We start from the raw sequence: 6,377 nt of genomic DNA, 5'->3' as shown, positions 1-6,377 counted from the left end.
AAATCTCTCATTTTTACTTTCGATACTTATTTTAATACACCATGCCAAGTTTACATATATATACACATATATAATTTGAATATAAACAATCAGTAAACATAATAAACCTAATACAAACAAAACAGCTACAAACACCACACCGAGGACTACTCAGCAATTTTCTCCTTTCTGCGATTATCAACAAGTTGATTCAATTCTTGATCTATATAATAATTTAACTAAATTAACCATTTCAAATACCTTAAAATATCTAAATACATGCAATTGATCCTCTAATAACATTTTACATTATTATCCTAAACTTTTATTTTTTATTCAATTTAGTCCCTAAAATTGAATCTTACACATTTATCATAATTAAGTTCAAAACATGTTAGCCGAATCGACCCTTAATCCATTAAAGCTCACATTTAATGAAATTTCACAAGAATTTCATACTAAATTCAATATTTTATCATTTTATTCTCTAAACTTAAAACTAACCAAATTCACTTTACAAAATAGTCCTACATCAACACCAAGCTTCAAAGTCAACCACTAACATTAAAAAAGTTTTAAGGACAACAATAATAATATTTCAAATATTTAACAGTTTTACAAAATAGTCACTAAATTGCTAGATTAAATTATAATAATCTCAAAAACGTAAAATTTACTTAGGAGGACTTGAGGGCCGAAAGCTTCAAATAACAACCATGGTTTCGTCTTTATTTGTTTTAGTATTTGGCTGAAACAAAAATGAAATGGGAAGAAGATGACCAAACTTATGTTTTATTATTATTATTATTATTATTATTATTATTATTATTATTATTATTATTAAAATAACACAAAAATATAACAAAATATACATCCACCGTCCCACTAATATAGATTATGGTATTATTCCATTTTACACCTTAATCATTTACTAACTAAGCAATTTAGCTTTTAAAATTATTAGTGATTAACTTTTATGTCTTTTATGATTTTGTCATTTTTTTAATTAATTACCGAACCAATTTTTAATACGACACTCTAATTAATAACCTTGTAAATATTAAATAAATAATATTTACTGACTCACTAGTCAGAATTCTAGTCTCGAAACTATTATTTCTAGCACCACTAAAAACAGACTGTTACATCATATCTAATTATGTTTTCATGCGTTTATATTAATATCTCAATCCATAAAATATTTCATATAATTTGTCATAATGATTTAATTGTTAATACTAAATATAATTACTTAAAAATTTGATAATGATATTTTTATTTATTAATATAATTATTATAAATATTGTTTAAAATCTTAATCCAATTTTTCAAAGCATAGCGCAGGCATGCTATAGTTTTAACTAAAAGAATTCTTTAGAATCTAAAGTCCAACCTACTGAAGAGTGACCAATTCATATAGATTCCAGAGACAAAAAAATAAAAATTAGGGATAATATTATATTTGATATATTTACTTTTATAGAATGTTTAATGTGATATTTGTACTTTAAAAATATTCAATATAGTATATGAATTATAAAATTGTGTATTATTCTATACCTATACTTTCATTAAATATCCAATATGGTACTTGTACTTTAAAAATAGCCGATGAGGTACCTAAACTATTAATTTGTGTATTATTGTGATAGCTAGAGTTAACATCTTTAGTGAATGGTAAACTAGCCAATTAATATTCAATATGTGGAAACTTTTCTTTTTCCAAGTATCATTATGTGAAAAACTAAGTAAATAAGAAGATTAAACTAAATTAAATTTAATAAAAAGAACAAATAACTAAACCTAAGCTAGATATAGTTAATAAAAATAAGTAAATACTAAACTTACATAAGCAAAAAGGTCATATTCTCCATTAAATTAAATACTAAAGTTTCCACCATACGAAACCTAAATATTCAACATATTCTTAGAGAAGAAAATGAACTCGCAGACATGATTGTCAAGGCTATGAGAGATAGAGAACCAGGGTTACGGTTGGTTGATGAGAATTATGTGATGACTTTTTCTTAATGTTTGATACTTGAGTTGTAATTTCTTTTTCACAAAAAAAAAACCCAAATATTTCATGCAAAATTCGGAGAATCTCATAGTCAAAATCAAGTTATTTAACTTCTCATTCAAGCTTAATAAAGTCTAGCAAGAGAAAGAAAATTTTGAATATTTTGGCTTGTATAAATTTTATTTTTTTCCCAAAATTTAGGGTTTTAAAAAAACTCGAGAATTTTTTGATTAAAAATTGCAAGCCCAAAATTGTTATTACTTTTCTCTTCAAATCTCTTTAAGAAAAATTTCAAGTAATGAAATTGAATTTTTTTAAAGTTAAACTTATGTTGTTTAGGTTTAGTTATTTTTTTAATTTATTTTTTTTACATAATGTTATATTATCCATGTAGAATTGATAATATGAAAAAAAAAATTCTATGAGTTGAATTTTCATTGGTCGTTTAGCATTTATTAAAGGCGCTTATTCTTTGAATACCGCTAACGTTGTGACAATGCGTACTATTACTAAGAGCTGAGCCAACAACAATTGCATATTCAACTTTCAACAACATGCTTATTGAAATATTCGTTTAACAACATACTGAAAGGGGAAGAGAGAAAAAAAATAGAAAATAAATATAATATGCAAACAATATACTATATAGATGATTAAATATGTATATATTGAAAATGAAATAAAATCTTATTTTCCAATAATCAATTGAAACAATAGAGAAAATCAATTGAAGTAGAAGATGTTAGAAACAAGAGTCGGTGGGAGCTAAGGAGGTGATAATTTTTTTTAAAATGTTTAACAAACACATAAATTAAAATAAAATAGAGTTAATTTTGTCTTAATTTTTTAATTTTTCAATCTAGGTGTTAAGGCTCTCTTTGGTCTCCAAAAATGTTTCATATTTTCATTTTCACAAAATGATTTTCATTTTCTGTTTTTTGAAAATTGAAAAACATGTTTGATAAATGCAAATAAAAAGTTGTTTTTAGTAATGAAGACATGAAAACGGGTCGGTATCTATTTTTCTATAATAATAACATGAATAATAAAATTAAAAAATGTACATTTATATGGATTTGAATAAAGATACCAAATTTAATATTTAAAAAACTGTTAAAAAGAGAATATTTTTGTATTTATATTGGTTTGAATTAGGACTAATTGATTTAAAGTTAAAATCCATGTTTTCATCATTTTCAGTTGTACGAAATGTTTTTAGTGAAAACTAGAAACTCTAGCATACGTGTATGTGTGAGGAAACAATGTATTTAGAATATAAATTTGTGTTTGAAAATAACATACAATAAATAATAAAATGTATGATTTGAAACTAATTAATAATAACACATGAAATATATATGATATTAAAATAAAAAAAAAGCTTAAGTTGTAAGTAAAACGAAATTTAAACACTCGAATACATCAAAATAAGATCACTAAATTAAAACAATTATTTATCAATGTGTTGTCATCAATTCTAAGTTGGTCTTGAGTTTATCTATGACACCATCTCAATCAACAACATTATTAATCTATACTAAAAACTCTATCACAAACGTATGCGTGTGGAAATCATATATTTAGAACACAAATTTGTATTTAAAAATAACATACAATAAATAATAAAATGTATGATTTGAAACTAATTAACAATAACAACACATGAAATACGTACGATATTAAAATAAACAATAGAGTAAATTATAAGTAAAATAAAACGTAAACACGTGAATACATCAGATTATGATCACTAAATGAATACAATTATGTATCAAGGTGTGATCATCAATCCTAAGTTGGTGTTGAGTAAATTTGTAACACCATATCAATAAACATCATTGTAACATCCCAAAAATGTGAATTTCTATTGGTTAATTCTGCCATAATTAAGTGTTTGTACTAGTGGTTAAGTACCTTAATTGTGTGTTTGAAGTCATGGGCTTAAATATTGCTTTTGGGAAATTTTAAATATTTTTTGTTCCTAGCCTATCTCTGTTCGTTGGGTTTAAATATTATTCTAGATCAACTTGTGTTAGAATGAGCCTATTGGTTTAGTTGTAAGGTATTAACTTACTCTTGAGTCTTGTGTTTGAATCCCTAAATGAGCGAAATTAGTCTTTTTGTTGGTTTTAGTATGGGCCGGCCATTTTGTGTGATTTTGGTCAAATTTAAACTCTTGTAAGTTGTTGGATAGGGAAGGGTTAGTCGATGGATAGGAGTTGATTTGTTATTTTATTGTTTTTTTTCTATTTTTTTCTATTTAAAAGTAATAGGAAGATATTTCAAAAAAAAAAATTCCCTTTCGATTATTCCTTTTGATTGTTCCTTTCGATTATTCCTTTTGATTTATTGATTTCTTGATTTTTATGCCCAATTTCTCATTGTTTTACTATTCAAGATTGATAGTGGTGTTTGACTGAGAAGATTTCAACTTGGTTCGTAAGTAAGTCTTGTATCCTTCTTTTTCGTTGTGGGTTTTTGTTGTCTTTATCGTTAGTTTTCAATTATTAAGGTGTAGTTGGTGTGGTGTACCATTATTAACAGATTGATTTGTTTTAGGTGAGGTTCGCGAGGCAAGTAACTCATCGGCAAATTAAGATTTGTGTGGGTGTTGTTCGCGTTCAAGGGTAAGTGATTATTTGTTGTTTAAGGGCTGTTGATTGATGAAAATAGCTTTGATTAGCGTTGTTTTTTCCAATTGGTCATTTGGGTTGATAAATCTTAATTACTAATTGGTATTAATTGTCAATTTAGGTACTGGAACAAGTAAGTTTTGAGCTCTCATTGCAAAATTGAACCAGGTGAGTACCGAAAACATGAAAAAATAGCAATCAGCGAAAGCCAGAAAAATTTACTGTCGTCGCCACACGGCCGTGTGGTAGGCCATGTGTCATACACAGTCCTGTGAAAAACTGTGTGCCAGGCCGTGTGGGTCGTGTGACAAACTCTGAAATTTTCCTTAAGGCCGTGAGCGAGGTCCCGATCGACTATAGGCTTTCTGTAGGGTAGGTATGTGAGTAAATGTATTGAAAAACATGAAATCTTAACACCTGTTAGTATAGTATCTGCTATTGTAAGAGTAACTAAGGTGTTGAATGACAAACAAACCCCAAATATTTATGTTAAATATAAGATTTGTATATGATATGTTATGCATGTGAAATTATAGCATGCATAATTTCTGCTCTGAATTTGTATGATATTTAGTATATTTGGTATCTACATCTAGGTTGGGTTGTAAATACCATGTGGAGGAAGTGATTTTGTAAAAAGGCTATAAATAGCCTATTGATCCGGCAGCTTGGCTGCAACTGTACTGTAAAGTGTCCTATTGACACTAAGTGGTGTGTAAGGATGGATGAGTGTTTTATACCCATATAGTGTGTTGGGATGATCGAAGATGGTGTGTAGCAGTTGGGGGTAGGATTATATGTCATATATGTTCTGTTATAAATTTGTTTTTGATTAATCTATCAAATATGCATCTAACTGCTTTAAGTTTTCAATATATACTGAGTTTTAAAAACTCATTCTCTGTTTGTCTGTCACTTTCAGGTAATTCACAGACTTAGGCCGGTCGGTACGACGAGAGCTCAACTATATTAGTAATCCGTTCCTTTTAACTATTTTAAATTGGGTTTAAGTGTTTTGTAAAATTTGGACTGTTTGGACATTTTGGGACTATTTTGGTTTTGGATTTTATTTTTGATTTTTGCATGATACTGTTAAAACGATTTATCAAAAATATTTGTTTTCCAGCAAACAATCAATTTCAAGAAAACAAACTTAGTTTTCCAAAATATAATAATCTAAGAATTTCCGCTGCAAAGTATTTGTTTTGTTTAGGAAATATAAACAAGCAACGTTTTTCAATTAAAAAGTTATGTCAAATACATTTTCTAATAAAATGAGTTTTTAAGCAACAAAAGTTTTCGATGTGTGTCATAATATGTGAAAACTGGATTTACAACTGTATTATGTAGCATTTCCAGATCAAGCCATAACAGCTAAGCCGGGTTTGGGTGTTACAAACATTATTAATATATATACATACACACACAATTGACGAAGGTAATAAAGTGTTCATAATAAAATTAAAATGTATAAAAATATTAAAATAAAACTTTATCTAAGTGGCAAATTAAAAGTGTTACTAATATAATTGGTTTTGGTTCAAATTCTACCATACACATTTTTTATTACTTTTTTTAAATAATAAGACTAAAGTGCTCTTGAATAATAGATCTTATTTTAATTATAGAAGGACATTTTTGTAATTTTTCTAATTGAGTTGGTGACCTAGTTGAAGGAGATACAAACTCAGCCAAGAGCTTAAATATTAGTATATATGATAAAAATAACTTTTATTATTTTCTAA

At 26.9% G+C, this 6,377-nt stretch overlaps 1 long non-coding RNA gene across 1 annotated transcript; it reads left to right on the top strand.

Annotated features, from left to right (window-relative positions):
- The first annotated feature begins 4,295 nt into the window (after nt 1-4,295).
- Nucleotides 4,296-5,679, top strand: LOC121209865 (uncharacterized). The gene is made up of 3 exons (XR_005905015.1): nt 4,296-4,442; nt 4,559-4,626; nt 4,754-5,679. It is a non-coding gene; the product is annotated as an uncharacterized lncRNA (long non-coding RNA).
- Nucleotides 5,680-6,377: the final 698 nt, after the last annotated feature.

Source organism: Gossypium hirsutum, chromosome A11 (genome assembly GCF_007990345.1).
Source record: "Gossypium hirsutum isolate 1008001.06 chromosome A11, Gossypium_hirsutum_v2.1, whole genome shotgun sequence".
Lineage (NCBI taxonomy): Eukaryota > Viridiplantae > Streptophyta > Magnoliopsida > Malvales > Malvaceae > Gossypium > Gossypium hirsutum.
This window is presented reverse-complemented; position numbering and strand designations above follow the sequence as displayed.